General features: G+C 37.7%; 1 long non-coding RNA gene and 1 pseudogene across 2 annotated transcripts in view; one reads left to right on the forward strand and one right to left on the reverse strand.

The window, feature by feature from the left end:
• The window catches only part of LOC144304269 (uncharacterized), a 64243-nt gene that overhangs the window by 21520 nt on the left and 24820 nt on the right, over positions 1 to 17903 (forward strand). For both annotated transcript variants that reach the window (XR_013371193.1, XR_013371192.1), the window contains exons 2-3: positions 10342 to 10402; positions 15078 to 15173. This is a non-coding gene — a long non-coding RNA (uncharacterized LOC144304269). The remainder of the gene's footprint in view (positions 1 to 10341; positions 10403 to 15077; positions 15174 to 17903) is intronic.
• Positions 14398 to 14871, reverse strand: LOC144304112 (large ribosomal subunit protein eL32 pseudogene; annotated as a pseudogene).

Below are 17903 nucleotides of genomic sequence, written 5' to 3' on the forward strand. Positions count from 1 at the left end.
TTAAACATGTATATAAATATATAGAAATGGTAGAAATGTAGACTTGAACTTAAGATTTAGATGCTATTAATAAAAAAGAAGATATACCTTTTGGTTGGTTTCCCAGCACATGGATAATGATTAATGTTCACAGGGTATTTATTATAAATCTGGGTCTTTGTATGTATTCACTCATTTAACTCTTAACCATGACCCTGAGAAGTAGTGACAGCTATTATTTCACTTTGTGGATGAGGAAATCAAGAGTTACGTAGGATGCTACCACAACTATCAAGTGGTAGAGCTAGGTAAGATTTGAACTCAGACGATCTTTCAGAGTCTGTGCTCTTATTCACCAGTGTAAGCAAGAGAATGTCTTCCAATACAAGTGAATTTTTAGATATCTCTTTTTCTCTAAAAATTTCCTAGCTCCCTGGATGGAATAAGTTAACTCTAAAATCTTACAAATTCATTAAAACTTGTTGTGTCTCTGTGATACCATGTTCAAAATAAAGAATAAATAGCAGATGGTGATATCTGTTAGAATATAAACCCGATAAGGGAAAAGACTGCCATTTTTCTGGCTGAAGGAAGTGCCTGATTTAGTGTCTCAAATATTGTGAAAGTACTTGGCAAATCACATTTGTTGGTGAAGCCCACACTTTGACTTTCCCAGCTATCAAGGCTCAATATATAAATATGCTGCAGTTTAAGAGCTTCCTTTACAGATGGAACTAACATTATCGTCTTTAGTCAAAATGAGACTATGCTGTTTGTAAAACCATTTCAAGCTGAATGATCCCCAACCAAACAGCTTGAAAGAAAAGGCACATATGATCAGATTGCAGCAGACACACACACACACACACACACACACACACACACACTCACCTTTGTATATATTTTACATGTAGGTATTATAAGCACTCATGCTTATAAAGAAAAAATCGCCCGATTATTTTTAGAGCATCTGTCAGAAGAGGAGGACATTACCCAGGCACCCTTCCTTCCTTGAAGGAAGACACAGATGGTAAGAACTGACTGACTATGAAGAAGTACCTGTATCTACACAACGTCAGGCAAACGAAGCCATGAGCCATTTCAGTGTTGGGGGAAGGCAGTTGAAATGCAAATACGAGAGAGAAGGAGGAGGTAGCAATTACAGGACTCACCAGTGACCAAATAATCATCAGTTATTAACCCTGAGTGAAAAGTCAGGAGCGAGGGGGCGGTTCTCACGCTGACAAACAATTGATTGGCAGTGGAAGTGGGTGTCTCTTGTAACTGCTCCTGATTGGCTGCTTTCACAGCCTTCCAAAGGGGAGGGGAGAGGAATCAGCAGGTGGATTGACCACAACCAGCTCTTCAACTGGAGACAGGATACTATATCTACTCTAATTAATTCCAGGGGGTGGGTGGGTTCCTTATTCCCATTCTCCCCTCTGTTGAATTTTGCTAGTTTATGCCAATCACGTTGACCTTTCACTCTGCCCTCAAAGAAACCCCTCTGCCAGGCCTCTACCAGGCCTGGTGGCTACTGCTTTTAGACACACACACACTCAGGAATCACTGAGTATTTTCTCTTTTCCTGTGGACTTCATGGGTTTGGTGGTTGTTCTTTCTTCTTGTTTGAACATCTACTGTCACAAAAGTGACTATGAGGGCCAAATGAAGCCTACCAATTCCATGTGAGCCCTCTCTGGTACTCGTTGGCTGGTTCCTAAACTGTGATTGTTTCAGGGATGGTGGAGAGATCATTTGCTGCTCTTGGTGTGGGGAAACCCTATAATAAAAACAATCTCCAGAAAGAATATCACCTCTTGAAACATTATTAATACTGTTGTTATTGTTGAAATTATCAGAGCAATGATCTTAGGTAGAAAAACATCATGGAAGTATAGGAAATCAACTGCCTTTTGATTTCAGTAGAGAAGAGAAACTTTTTTTATCTTGTTACTGTGTCATTGCTTTGTAGTTTTTGAAAACGTGTGTAATTTCCATGAGAATGCATCTTTTCCTAAGGCTAGGAGAGATGAATGAGGACAAGAAGGCAGTGATAACTATTTGTTCCTTCCTTTTTTTTTTTTTTTTTGTTCCTTCCTTTTAATGGAAGTTTTACTTGGTATGGGTTTGTTTTTTTTTTTGTTTTTGCTTTTTGGTATGTTTTGTTAAAACTTTGTAAAAGATATACACTAATGTTTGGAATTTTAAAAACATCTGCTTTTTAAACTCTTTGTAAAAATTTATTTTCATGACATTGGAGTTTTTGCTTGAGCAAGATTATTCAAGTATATTTCCATAGTGACAGGATAAAATGTATTGAATAGGTTGTTAAATCGGATTATTCTGATTATTAAAGGAAAATAGCTACTTATGTTTTTTTTTTTTTGGCATTCCGATTTTTAGTATCTTTTTTCCCTTTAGAAATACCCATACTTCATGAATTTGGATGATAGAAATTGGCAATATGTCATAGTTTAGGAGTAGAATTCTTCTAGACTGGTCTTAAATCAATGGTAGAGCAAATAGGTTGAGAAAACAAGGTTGTAGAAAGTATGTCTCAAAAACTAATGAAAATATAGTTTTTAACTATTCACTCATTGTCTACCCAGACGTAATTTGGAAACATATTTGCATTAAACAACTCGGTGGTTACAAGGCTTTTCTACCTCTCACCTACTAATGAGGGACATTTTATTCATCAAATATGTATTGACAATCTGTCTTGTCCCACCACCTGTGATTGGCATGAAAGATAGCAGAATGAATCAGAGAGATCTCCATCTTCGGAGAACTCAAGAGTCTAGTGACATGACCTATAGGAAATAAGTCACAATAAAAGTAGTTAATGTTCTTGTATGTGTTTGAACAAAATGTGTAGGTCACTGTAGTTCACTGTTAAAAGCTTTCAGGATTTATTCAGGAGGTGACATTTAAGTTGTGTTTTTGCCTTTTTTTTTTTTTTAAGATTTTATTTATTTATTCATGAGAGACACACAGAGAGAGGCAGAGACATAGGCAGAGGGAGAAGCAGGCTCCATGCAGGAAGCCTGATGTGGGGCTTGATCCCAGGATCCTGGGATCATGACCTGAGCCAAAGGCAGATGTTCAACCACTGAGCCACCCAGGCACCCCTATTTTAATTCTTAAAACCTTAACACATTTCAATAATCTGTTGTTGGAAAACAAACCTCTGGATGAAAATACAAGTCTGTAAAAGTTTTGACTGTTTTCTTAAAGGTGATAAATACTCAATTCTGAACCTACTTTAGAGATTATTTTTCACTTGTTATAGCTATGCAAGGGAACTAGAGCAATGCTTTTCATATTTATTTTACTAAATCCCAGAACTCAGCGTGTTGGCCAAGATTCATCAGCACTAACAGCAGTTAGTACATCTTGTAACAACTATTTTCAAAATAGTCCTAAATCTTAGAAAATTTTGTTAATTGTTTATTATCATACATCAGGGCTAATATCAGATTGATAAAGTCTACAGTTATTGAGATGGACCTTTTTGGGATGTTACCCATTTTTGTTGGTCATTACTTGTTACTCTACCTCACTTGGTTTCATGAGCAGCTGACATTTTCTTTCTATTTGTGATTTCAGTGATAATTGTTTTGTCCTTGATTGATCCTATATTTATATGTCTGTTAGCCTGATGGAACTGCTTGTATTGCTGTGGCCATAACCAGTGTGTTTTAAGATGTAAATTGGAGTTAAGTCCCGCGATCAGATTATAAACATTATAATCATTCAGGATTACACTTAACAGCAGTGTATACTCCTGTGAATGATTCTATTTTTATTTCCTTATGTGACCGGCAGAGTATTTTAGTTGTGATGTTTAGATGTGGAAGAAGACATGTTGCCCTTAGTACATGGCAACAGTATCTTTTAGAATTTGCTTGAAATTTTTATGCCATAAAATGGTATCATGGTTTATTTATTGCTTTAATTTCTTGCTTTAACTGAGGGGTTTTAATTTTATCTCCACAGGAAAACAAAATACTTTTCAACTAAATGATAGAAACATTAATATCAGCAGTTATCATTATTTTGTAAGGGGGTTTTATAACAAACCTTAGGCATCTAATTTAGCATTATTTTGTTGTGACATAAAGGAGAAACTATGAGAAAAAATCCTCAGTAATTTATATGCGCTATATTTGTGTCACCATTCACCCCTAAGATCTCTTGTAATTTGACCTTTGTAGTAGCTATAAAAAGTTAGACGAAAACAAGACCATAGTGAGGTATTTATTTAAGGCAACACATTGTTTTAGAATCAATTTTAATGTAAACATTATAATGATAAAATTAGAAAAATCTACTTGTTATGCATATGACCTTAAAATGCTAATTACAAATCATTATTAGTCATTGCTTTAACGTTCATTTCTCTACTCTGTTCTCAACTAGAAAAAATTGTCACTTTAAGGGATTCTATTTTGCCTTCATATGACAGTGCTAGAATTTCCTAAAAGGAAAATGAACATTTTCTAAAAGGGAATTGATTGCTAAAATATATGTTCAATAACCTTGAATACTTATTGACTGGGTCCTTGGCAAAGAATGAATGAACAAATATTTACTGAGTGTCTCCCATGAGCCCAGCCCTGTTCTAGGCATGGGGTGGGGGGGGGTAGCAGTCAACTGAGCAAAATTGCTGCTTTTATAAGGTTACATTCTATAGCCTAGAATGATCTACTTGACACACTTTCCCAAACCCCTGTTTTTGTTTTTTAAGACTTTATTTATTTATTTATGAGACACACACACACACACACACACACACACACACACACACAGAGAAAGGCAGAGACAAAGGCAGAGGGAGAAGCAGGCTCCATGCAGGGAGCCCCATGTGGGACTCGATCCTGGGACTCCAGGATCACGCCCTGGGCTGAAGGCAGGTGCTAAACCGCTGAGCCACCCAGAGATTCCCCCAAACCCTGTTGATAGAGTTATTGTTGAACTATAGTGGTAATCTGTTTTTTCCAATTGGGAAATTCTGACCAATGGTTGATTTCAGATTCCTGTATTTTTAATGACATGAAAGTTGCATTTGGAATTAGATAGTAGCCATGTGTCATGTGGGAATTTTCCATGAATCCCTATAGAATGAGAGTTGCTCATCAAAGCTTTAATGTTTTAGGTCAGTGATTCTTAAACTTTAGAGTACATTTGAAACAACTTTGGAACTTGTTAAATGTAGATTCTTAATCCCACTTGGGATTTTTTTTTTTTTTTTTAAGATTTCATTTATTTATTTGAGAGAGAGTAAGAGCTAGAGAGATCACAGAGGGAGAGGCAGGAGCAGACTCTACCCTGAGCAGAGGACGTGACATGAGGCTTGATAGCTTGATATCAGGACCCTAAGATCATGACCCGAGCTGAAGGCAGCTGCTTAACTGACTGAGCCACCCAGACACCCCATAGAAATTCAGATTCTTTAGATTTAGGTATACACTTAGAAATATGCATTTTTGACAAACACATGGTTCTGATGATGCTGGTACCTCAACAATATATTGAGAAACACTCGTTTTTAGATTTATATATGTGGTATTTGCTAATATTACAAACTCAATCTAATTATACTAATTGCTATGAAAATTACAAACTTACAGATAGCCTTAGCTGTTCATTGGTGTAGATGAGATATATGATCCATGTGAGAAATTAATTTTAGCATGAGATGTAGGAAATGTTTACTTTCCCTGGAGAATTATGGTATTTTATCCAAGTGCTTAATGTCAAATTGTAACTGACCATGTTTCTCTTTCCATTTTGCTAGTCAGGCAGCTTTTCATCAAATTGATAGTTGAACAATAGTCAGAAATTCATCATGATAAATACTCTAACTCTTTCACACCCTCCTCCTCCAGATCTCTAGAGTCTGTAATTGTTTCTTCCAACCTTTTTTTCTTTGTGGTTCTGATGATAAATTTTTATTCGTATTTAGCAGTTATACTTCCATAAACAGCCCCAAATGCTGTGTGGGATGACATATGTTATAAACAAAATACTTTAATTCAGACTTTTATTAATTCAGACAAATATTTCTTCCAATTTAGTCTAATTTAGGTAGCACTATGTTAAAGAGGAAAGATATTTCCTCATTTTGCAGTTGTCAGATTTTTGAAATTTGTATTCATTTACGAAATACTGAGAATGTGGTTAATAAATACTGACATTTGTAATAACCATCACCCCAGGCATATGTGATTATGCAGGTGTGATATGAAAGAGACAGTGTGCTGGAGAGTCCTGGACCAAGAACCATGAGCCTGGGTTTTAGTCCTACCTCTATTTATAATTACCTGTAGGGCTTTGGAAAATCATAGCCTCTTTGAACTTCTGGTTTTCCCTTTATGAAATCACATGATTTGGAGTAAATAATCTCTGAGGCTCTTTTAGGCTTATTTGCAGATTAATATAATTTCCTTAAGATTTATAAAATATTAACCTTTTAAAAGTATGTCTTTAACAGATAAATGAATATATTTAAATGGGATATCTTTATTTAATTGGACAATCCATCCTTAGGAATTGATCATTATATAAAGAAATGGGCCAGACTCAATTCTGTGTAAGAAGCTTTTTACACATAAGACTGAAAGCCTAGGTAAAGATTTGCTGACATCTCAATCTCTGTCTGTTTCATAGTAGCTATACAAAAGAGGATATGGGTGTGAGTATATACTTTATCAGAAAAATCAATTTACATTCAGACAGATGTAAAGGTTTCATCTTCAGGTTTGTCTCAATACTTTTCCTCCTATTACCTCCAATACCCATTCAAGCCTTCTGTATACTTAATCTTGCTCACTCACTTGATACTTCAGGGTAGACCTCACATGGAGGTTACAAACCTTTGACATGGTGATTTTCTAATGCTAATTTATGAGAAACTAAAATCAGCCAGGAGAATATTTATCTCTGTCTTAATTGCTCACCTAATAGTCTAGGCTTATAAAATCATTTTTTGATGACTCAAAAACACACTTCCAGTGTTCACTGTAATAGCCATGATGAGAACCTCAAAGCATTCAAGGCTTCTCAATAGAATTTGCTTAATATACTGTGTAATCTTGTTGCCTAGAGAGCAAGAGACTAAACATTTTCAGCACTTAGTAGCTTGGAGCATCCTTTTCTTTGTTTCTTCTATAATAAACCTTCAGACAGAGTGGAAGCTGTCAGCATATACCCAGCAGCAGCACTTTTTAGACATCCAGTTAGCAAGAAGATCTGTAGTCAAGAGCACACAAACCACAATCAGCACTAATTAGTCTTTTTATTTTCCCCCACTGTGCTGGGACAATAGGAATTGTCATCAAGAGCAGTGGCCATTGGGTATTGTACTAACAAGTGCGTGTTCTTTGTCAAGCTTACAGTTTTTAAGAAATGTTTGTCTCATAGAGTGTAGTCCCAGGGACCATATTAGAGGAGTCTACATCATTGTAGCTGAAATTTATGTTCCATTTTTTTTTCTATTTTGACATTCTGTAAAAGATATTCATTGATGATTATTAGATAGCAAATTATTTCTTGAGGACTGTCAGGAGTTGGCTCTCAGTAGGCTAACTGGGGCAACCACAACTTTTCACCCAAAATCTATTTTGGGACCTATGTACTTCCCATTGTGGTAGGTACAAAGATTTGTTACACACAGTCTCACCCCTGAGGGAACTGAGGAGCCAAGGCATTGGCTTATAAAATTGTGACTAATTTGTGAAAAAGAACCCCAAAGGATATCTTCAACAAAAACAGTGCAGAAAGTGCTGAAAGAATGATGTGGAAAATAAATGCTGAGTGTATAGGAGGAACAAATTACTGTGGATGGGAATAGTCAGGGGGGCGCCATTACTGAGGAAGGTGCTCTTCAGCTGGCTATGATTTTATGGCCAGTGAGGAAGGGGTGGGATGTTTCCCATAAGGAAATAGTAGTGCAATATTAACATGAGAGGAAAATGGGAATCCAGGGTATAGATCAGACCTGCTTCTAGAGTAGGGTTTGGTGACTATAGAGGGATTTGGGGAGGTGTCATTGAAAAGGTAGACTGATGTCGCAGAATGATGTATCCTATAGAGGCTGGCTCAGAAGTTGGAGTTCTGTGCTGTAGGTGATGGAGAACAATCAACCAGGAGGAAACAATCATTTAGGAAAATGTAATTGTAACATACAGGAAAAATAGAGCAGTGGTTCGCAAAGTGTGGTCTATAGGCTCCTGGGCTTCCCCTCAATCTTTTTAGGGATCTATGAGGTCAAAACTGTTTTCGTGATAACACTAAAATGCTATTTACCTTTTTCACCATGTTGACATTTGCACTGGTCATTTGAAGTGATACAAAGCAGTGGTGGTAAAACTTTGTGTCATCCACTACAGAGATTTGTAAAAATGTGAAACAATGGCACTTGCCTTACTACGTTTTTTTGTTGTTTTTTTGGAAATGCAGTTATTTTCATATAATATATGTAACTTGTGTTTATATTTACTTATTTGTTATTTTTGTAAAAGATTTTATTTATTTGAGAGAGAGAGAGAGAGAGAGCGAGCAGGGGGAGGAGCAGAAAGAGAGGGAGAAGCAGGCTCCCCGCTGAGCGGAGAGCCCTGACATGGTTGGATCCAAGGACCAGGATCATGACCTGATCCCAAAGCAGATGTTCATCAAACTGAGCCACCTAGGTGCCCTTGTATTTATATTTTTTAAGTTTATTAATTTTTACACGAATGTCTTAAAGCTATCATTTTAAAATGAGAGCTTTATGAAATTCTCAGTTTTAATTTCAAATATAATAAATATCAGTAGCTATTACCTAAGTAATAGAACCTACCTCAAAGGGTTGTTGTGAGGGTTAAATGAGTTAATAATTGTGTCACAGATTAGTGCTTTCATTCTTGTGGTGCTAAGAGTTTCCTAGGAACATGGGGCATTTCAACACTCTGAACCATTGGGAAACTGCCATATTTGTAAATAATCTTTCATCATCTGAAGTTTTTCAGCCCCAATCCACCATGTTGTTCATCTTTGGTATGTCATGGGCACATTTTAGAACAAAGTAAAAGTATAATATAGAAGCAAATGAAGTCAACAGGTAAAACCTTCATAAAATACGGTCCTATAATTGTGATGCCATATCATAGTTGAATTTTGAACTGTCACAGGTAAATCATCTAATTAGTGAGTTACTAGTCCGAATCAGTTATCAGTATCTTCTTCATTTTTTCACTCCTTAATTGATATCATAAATAAATACATGTGTGGACGTGTGTGTGGATAGATAGCACTAGGCATGGCAATGTAACAGTGGTAAAGAAGACTGATCCTTTTTATCAAGGTCCTTTTACACAGGTCAAGTTTCATGAGTTCCTTTTTCTTTCATACACCATTTGTTGTTTATTCAAAGTTCAGTGGGTAGACCAGAGAAAACGCAAAATATGACTGTGAAATAGCCATTCATTATAACTTCTTTAAAAAGTTTTATTGAAAAGATTAGCCAGGGACGCTGGGGTGGCTCAGTGGTTGAGCCTCTGCCTTCGGCTGAAGTTGTGATCCTGGGGTCCTGGGATCGAGTTCTGCATCCAGCTCCCCGCAGGGAGCCTGCTTTTCCCTCTGCCTATGTCTCTGCGTCTTTCTCTGTGAGTCTCTTGTGAATAAGTAAAATCTTTTTTTTTTTTTTTTTTTTTTTTTTTTAAGAGGAAAGACTAGCCAGTTTCATCAAAGAGAGGTAGAAGTCCATAGGGGAGATGATAACAAATTATTGACTGTATTTGGGGTAAAGAAGTTATTAGGGTTAAATGAGGTCATAGGGTTGGGGCCTAGATCCAATAGGATTAGTGTCCTTACTAGAGGAGACATGGGAAAGCTCATTCTCCCCTGTCTCTCTGCCATGTGAGGACTTAGTGAGAAGGTGGCTCTTTGCAATTCAGAGAGATCTCATCAGGAACCAAATGCCCTGGAACTTCGATCTCAAACTGCCTAGTCTCCAGAACTGTGGGAAATAAATTTGTTTGTTTTAGCCACCCGATGAGTGGTATTTTATTACAGCAGCCTGATTAGACTAATAGAGGGCTTGATGGATGAAAAAAATTTACCTGTCAAGATTGAAAGCAAGGAAATCTGTAGTCTTGCTTTATTGTAAGAACTGATGCCAGTTTGAAGGGGACTATTATTATTTTTTATTATTGCAAAAATACATAATGTTAGATTTACCATCTTTTTAAGTGTGCAGTTTAGTAGTAAGTATATTCGTTTACATCACTGTGCAAAAGATCTCTGGAATGTTTTCATTTTGCAAATCTGAAACCGTGTACCTACCATGCACTAATTTTTCCTCTTCCTTGTTCCCAGCCTTTGGCAACCAACCTTCTACTTCCTGTTTATATAATTTTGACTACTTTAGATACTTCATGTGAGTAGAATTATACAATGTTTGTTCTTTTGTGACTGGCTTATTTGGCTTCGCATAATGCCCTCAAGGTTTTTCCATTTTGAAGCATGTGACAAGATTTTCTTATTTTTTTAAGACTGCATAATATTTAGTTGTAAGTATATACCATGTTTTATTTATTCATTCATCTGTCAATGGACATTTGGGTTGATTCCACCTCTTGGCTGTTTTGAATTGTGCTAAGTGTGAAGGGTATTAGTTATCTATTTATACCATGAAATGATTTTGAAAAGCCCATTCTTTCTTTCTTTTTTTAAAAGACTTTATTTATTTATTCATGAGAGACAGAGAGAGTGCACGCGCGCGCGCGCGCGCGCGAGAGAGAGAGAGAGAGAGAGAGAGAGAGAGAGGAAGAGAAAGAGAAAGAGAGAGGCAGAGGGAGAAGCAGGCTCCATGCAGGGAGCCTGATGTGGGACTCGATTCCGGGACTCCAGGATCATGCCCTGGGCTGAAGGCAGTCGCTAAACCACTGAGCCACCCAGGGATCCCCCAAAAGTCCATTATTTCTAAGGGCAGTGGATTCATTTAAGTTTCCACATCAGTGATAATGATATATAATGAGTACCCGTCAGTACTATGGTGAATAATAGTTGGAGGTGTGAAAGAGGACTTTTAAAACAAATACAGAGAAGCAACTGCAAAGAACTGTTGTTAATGGCGTAGTTGGCATAAGTCAATTATACCTCAGTTCTTGTCATATAATTCATTTGAACTTTTATAACTGCTGTCATAGACAAATCCCCGATGGTTTTCTGTCAGTGATAATATGATTACTATAATGTATAAAGTCAACTGCTAGTTGTCTCTAGAGACTTACTAATTGAAAACAAAGGACTCAAGAGTCATTCTAATTCCTTTTGCATTCCCTCCCCACCTCCCCATCTTTGTTTAATCCTTGTTACTTACAAGTGTGTTTTTCTTAGAGGGTTTCTTCTGAGATGTTGGCTACGCTATCCCAGGCTTTGGACCTTCTCTCTCTCTCTCTCCACTGTCTCATCCAGTCTCATGGTTTTATTTTATTTTATTTTATTTTATTTTATTTTATTTTATTATTTTATTTTATTTTAAAAAGAGTTTTATTTAGACGCAGGGCTTGATCCCAGGACCCAGAGATCATGACCTGGGCCAAAGGCAGATGCTTAATCAACTGAACCACCCAGGCACCCCCAGTCTCATGGTTTTAAATATCATCTATGTGGTGATAATTTATGTATCCCATTCCTGCCTACTGCCTGGATTCACATCTATATATTAAACCTCCATCTCTGCCTCAATTTCTGTAGCAATCTCCTAATTGGTCTCCTTGCTTCACACTGTAACCAGGAAAATCCATTCCTGTTTTTGTCTTTTAGGATGTTAATTTTCTGACTTTATTTTATTTTATATCTTAGGTACTTTTTAAAAAATAGGCTTTTCAAAAGTTTTAGGTCCAGGGGCACCTGGGTGGCTCAGTGGTTGAGCATATGCCTTCGGCTCAGGTCATGAGCCCAGAGTCTTGGGATAGAGTCCCACATTGGGCTCCTCACAGGAAGCCTGCTTCTCCTTCTGCCTATGTCTCTGCCTCTCTCTCTTTGTATCTCATGAATAAATAAAATTTTAGAAAAAAAGTTTTAGGTTCATAGCAAAATTGAGTGGAAGGTACAGAGATTTTCCATATTATCTCCTGCCTCCACATACACATAGAAACTCAATCTTTTTGACTTATGGGTGGTACTATGCCTTTCCCTGTTTGGTACCTTCCATATGATATAGAGAGTGAAAGCCGTATTTCTCACCTACAAGGCTCTTCATGACCTGGGCTCTGGCGACCTTTTCTTTCTTTCTTTCTTTCTTTCTTTCTTTCTTTCTTTCTTTCTTTCTTTCTTCTTTCTCTCTCTTTTTCTTTTTTTCTTTCTTCTTTCTTTCTTCTTTCTTTCTTTCTTTCTTTCTTTCTTTCTTTCTTTCTTTCTTTTCTTCTTTCTTTCTTTTTCTTAGATTTTATTTATTTATTCATGAGAGACATAGAGAGAAGCAGAAACATAGGCAGAGGGAGAAGCAGGCTCCCTATGGGGAGCCCAATGTGGAACTCGATCCCAGGACTCCAGGATCACGCCCTGAGACAAAGGCAGACACTCAACCACTGAGCCACCCAGGCATCCCTCTAGTTGGTTTTCTACGGAATCTCTGGCTGCCTAAAACAGTGTTTAGTATATAGTAGGCTCTTTATGCCAACTTTTTGAGTGAACATGGATGAATTTTGTGCTAATTATTTTTGAATGTTGGTTCTGCCCCTGTTTGTATGCTCAGCTGTTCTATGTCTTCACAATCTGCTCTCCCTTTCATTCTTATGCAAGAAATTAGATTTTGCTCTAATGGGTTTTTATTCATTAGAATATTTCTTTTGAATTTAAGGACCTGCAATTATGTTCTTTTCATCGTCTCTAATGACTTTCTCTTTTGTTGCCTCTTTCACTATCCATGATCAATGCATCAAACCTGTGTATTTGTGAATTACTTCACACCCAACATGCTGTTTGATTAGTAGAATATTTTCTGAGTTATCCACTGAAAATACAAGCCCTCTTAGATGTAAATTCCCTCATGTTCTCTGTGTTTTTTATTTAAACTTCAAATTGTATTTAATTTTTTAAAAAAGATTTATTCATTTGTTTTAGAGAGAGAGAGAGACAAAGAGAAAGAATGCACTAATTGGGGGAGGGGCCCAGGGAGAGGAAGAGAATCTTAAGTGGATTCCCCGCTGACTGTGGAGGCTGACTTGGGGCTGGATCCCGGGATCGTGACCTGAGCCAAAATCAAGAGTCAGACATTTAACTTACTGAGCCACCCAGGTACCACAAATTATATTTAATTTTTTTTTAAAAAAAGATTTTTATTTATTTATTTGAGAGAGAGAGGGCAGGAACAGGGAAGAGAGGGATAAGCATACTCCCCACTGAGCAGGGAGCCTGACATGGGGCTTGATCCCAGGACCCTGGGATCATGACCTGAGCCAAAGGCAGACAGATACTTAAGGACTGTGCCACCCAGGTGCTCCAATTTACGCTTTCTTAATCTTTCTGTTAGCCCTCCTTCCTACTGCCTCATCTCCACAGCTCTTTTACCTCAGAAGTAACCTGTTATCTTCTCATTATCAAATCCAGTAATTTTTCTTCATCTTCATACCATATGATCTTTCTGATCCATCCTATATTTCATAACCGTATGTCATTTTTGTTAGCTTTCTTTAGCTTCCTTGTTTTTCTTTATACTTATTTGGCCATTCATATGTTATTTATTTTATTGGTACTTGTTTTTCATATGCAACAGCAACAATATGGATGCTAATTGAGGTTCTATACTCAGTTACTAGGAACCAAAACCCAACTCAGACCAATCTAAGCAATAACAAGAATGCTAACAGTGGGCCTGATTCATAGGCTCTAATATTGTCAGTAGAATCGTCTGCACTGTATTTCTCCATACTGTGGGCCCCATGTGGTGGCAAAGTTGATCACTGACCATTCTAGGCTTACATTATCATTATAGCTAACAATCCTGGGGAACAGAGAATGTCTGTTTTCTGATAACTTTGTAGATGTCTGAGGTATACTCTACTGGCTTGCTTGGGTTCTGTGATCATCCTTGAGTCAATCACTATGGCCAAGAGAAGGGAGGGCTTGGAATTACCAGACCTGGATCACATACCCACTCCTGGAATTGGGATTTTGTTTATATCTTTTTCTGAAACACGTGGCCTGAAAATGGGAGAACGATGGGCACTCAAAGAGATACCGAACATTTTCTCTTCCTATTCTGTACATTGTATCCTGGGACTATGGTGTCCACTGTCCTAACTTCTGTTACCACCTATGCGCTGATACCTTGCAAATCTCATAATACAAATGAACCCTAATTACACTGGAAAGCCATTGGAAAATTATTTTTTATTTATGTTTTTTGGTAGTTTTATGGTTTTATTAACACAAATATGACATGCACATAAGCTGTCTATTCATTTTCTTCTCTATGCAGCCTGGCATTGGGATTGGTGACTCTGATGGCCAGCTGGGCTGCTCTTTCCATAATGGCTTTGCAGTTTTTGGAAGATACATTGTGAGCAATCTCTACACATTAAGATTTGTTGCACATCAGCAGCACCTCAAGCTCCTTGATGTTGTGGACTAGGAACTTCTGGAAGCCATTGGGCAGCATGTGCTTTGTTTTCTTGTTGCTCCTGTAACCAGTGTTGGGCATCAAGATCTGGCCCTTGAATCTTCTGCCTACCCTATTGTCAATGCCTCTGGGTTTCCACCAGTTGTGCTTAATTTTGACATATGGATCTGACTGGTTGCGGATGAACTTCTTGGTCCTCTTTTTAACAATCTTGGGCTTCACTGGAGGTCTGAGGGCAGCCATGATGCCCAGCAATCGATGGCTGCCACCTCCGCAGGTGGCGCCGAGGAAGAGAGGGGGCCATTGGAAAATTAAATGGAGTCGATGTTATTGCTCTAAGTGCAATGGTTGGTCCTGATGAGGAAAATTCAAGGCACAGTGTGGTTTGTGGAGTATCACTACCAGGATCTGGTAAGTGAATTCAATAGCTGAGTAGGTCAGTATTATTCAAACAGGAATTACAGGAATTCTTTCTTCTCATCAGGAAGCCTTCTAAAGCCTCATATGAAGCAGAATCCGACCCCACAACTAAAGGAGGACTAGCCGGAATCATTGAGGCATCCTGGCCCTACTCAAGCAGGTTGGTTTTCAGCATAAAACGTAAGTGCTGAGGACAGATTAGAAAAGTGGATAGATTCATTGGGAAGAGCATAGGATGGTGGCAGGCAGGGGTCCAATATGGATGGGACCAGTACAAGGCAGGGATGAGAATTGCAAATCTGTGGCTTGGAGTCCAAACTCTGGGTTTATTCTTATGTAATAAGGACCAGATATGGTTAGAAGTGTAACTTTGCTATAAACTCAAGATACTGTAAATGCTCAAAGATAGGCTTTTGTGCATTTCTGTTTTTGCCAGTTGAATTTGTGTTTCCTATTTGTAAGTAATGAATTACAAATGAAACAACTAGATGGGATTAACTAATCTCTAAGATGTCTTCCAACTATACAAGTCTGTAATGCTTAGAGTATTCAAGAATATAACTAATAACATAAAGGCAGAGATTTTGTCAATTTTTCCCCATGGATTCATTAAGCTAGAACATTACATTGCACAAAATTGTTTGTTGAGTTTCAAAAACTGTTGCTATACATGGAGAAAGAAAAGTGGGCTTTGGCTTTTATTCTCTATCTCTCCATTAAAGAATCAGATTTTTTTTTTTTTTTGTAATTTATTACATGAAAGGGGGCTGATAACAGTTTGATAGGAAGAAAACTCTGGTAGAGAAAGGTCAAAGACATTTGTAATGCTGATTTCAAACAAGTTTACTTTCAGTTTACTTGAATGGCTCTTGTTCTTACATGAAGAGAAGAATAGAGGTTGATAGAATCATAAGAAAAATGTTTTATTTTAATATGTATTTTTAATTAGCTTTGACTCTAAAGAAAACCCAGGTATCCATATAGTACCATTCTTTGGAAGGCTTTTACTGCATGATGGTATAATGTGAGAAATTCCCTTAGGATCATTAAACAGGAAAAAAAAAAAGAAAAAAAAAAGAATCATTAAACAGGAAACTGGAAATTTGAAGTTGTGTTTTTTAGAGCTGCAATCATAATTGTTGGTAGTGTCAAGTTGTAAAACCAAATTAGAACACTAGATGGCATGAGATGCAAGTTGAAAAACATTAGTGTTCTCAGGTAGTAAGTGTAATAGCTGCTCTATACCTGTACCCTAGCTTACTTTTGTATGTAGGCATATTAATCTGGGAAATTCTCACTAGGGAGAATGTGAATTTTGTTTGGATCTTTACTTATGAAATACATATAATAAAAGAAACAAAGAAAGCATTAAGCTCTTAGTTGAAGAAAAATCATTTAAAAAAAGCAACAAATTTTATTAATCGAAGTCATTGGATACTGAATTAAAAAATTAGAAAGGGGGCACACCTGGGTGCTTCAGTTGGTTAAGCATTTGCTTTCGGCTCAGGTCATGATCTCAGGGTCCTGGGATGGAGTCCTACATAGGGCTCCCTGCTCAGCAGGGGGTCTGCTTCTCCCTCTGCAACCCCCCACCCTTGTATTCTCTCTCTCACTTCAATCAATCAATCAATCAATCAATCTATCTTAAAAAAAAATTAAGGGCTATTAAGGGATCAATAAAGTTAGCCCCAGGCAAAACTGTGGAGTGGGGGAATTTTTTTTGTTTTTTTTTTTTTTTGGAGTGTGGATTAATTCTTCTCTTTGGTATCTTGTGGGAATCAAAATAGATGGTTCTCTCTACTTTGCCATTTACTTTTGGGAAGTCCCTTCTCCCAGCTGCTGCTCTTCTTACTATCCTCAGCTGCTCCATGCTAACTACTGTGGGCACCCAACAAAGTCATCATCAAATCACCTGCACATTCATCAAAACATGCCTCTTCTATGTCTCATCCCTTGGGGTCAGAAATTTGAGTTCTTTCTGTACCCTGGGTAATCAAGAAACAAACCATGCCCATTGGTGAACAGAACGACTTCAGCTTTGTTTCGTTCTAATGAACGCATTTCATACAGATGAAGTGCATTTTCATACAGGTCCTATTACTCAAGATCTGAGCAGGAAATGGGCACATGAGGTGGGAAAAGTGGGGAGAACATTAACTAGTGGTGGGGAACCGCACTGGAAGCATCAACAAGGGGGAAAATGGTACCACCCGTCGCCATGGAGTAGGTGACTCCCATGAAGAGCTGGGGACAGAAATAGAAGAACCAAGGCACCATAGACTTAAAGCTCCAGCCTCGAGGTGGTGGTGGTGTATATGTTTCAGTGAAGAGATCAACTGAAGCATATGAAAATTTTTAAGTGTTTATTTGAGCAAAAATTGATTTAAATTGAGCAGCGTGGAATCCAGCCAATAGAGAGAAACCCCAAGGAGCTTTACAAAATGAAAGACTTGTAAGCAGAAGGGAGTAGGAACAAGTTATAGTAGACCAAAACAAAACAAAACAAAACAAAAAAAACGGATTGGTTATTGCAAGGTTACTCTCCTTTAGGGGATGGCAAAGGTCTCTCAGGCAGATTACCTAACTAGTGCTGATCAGGTGACTCCTTTTTTTTTTTTTTTTAAGATTTTATTTATTTATTAGAGAGAGAGAGAGAGAGAGAGATAGGCAGAGACACAGGCAGAGGGAGAATCAGGCTCCAGGCAGGGAGTCTGATGTGGGACTCGATTCTGGGACTACCAGAACCACAACCTGGACTGAAGGCAGTCTCAACTGCTGAGCCACCCAGGTGTCCCTGATCAGGTGATTCCTGATCGACTGAGTTAAAATCTCATTTCAGAGCCAGAACTGTAATTAAGTCTTAGTATGGTGATATGAAGCTTAGCATGAA

The sequence above is a fragment of the Canis aureus genome, chromosome 33 (genome assembly GCF_053574225.1).
Source record: "Canis aureus isolate CA01 chromosome 33, VMU_Caureus_v.1.0, whole genome shotgun sequence".
NCBI lineage: Eukaryota > Metazoa > Chordata > Mammalia > Carnivora > Canidae > Canis > Canis aureus.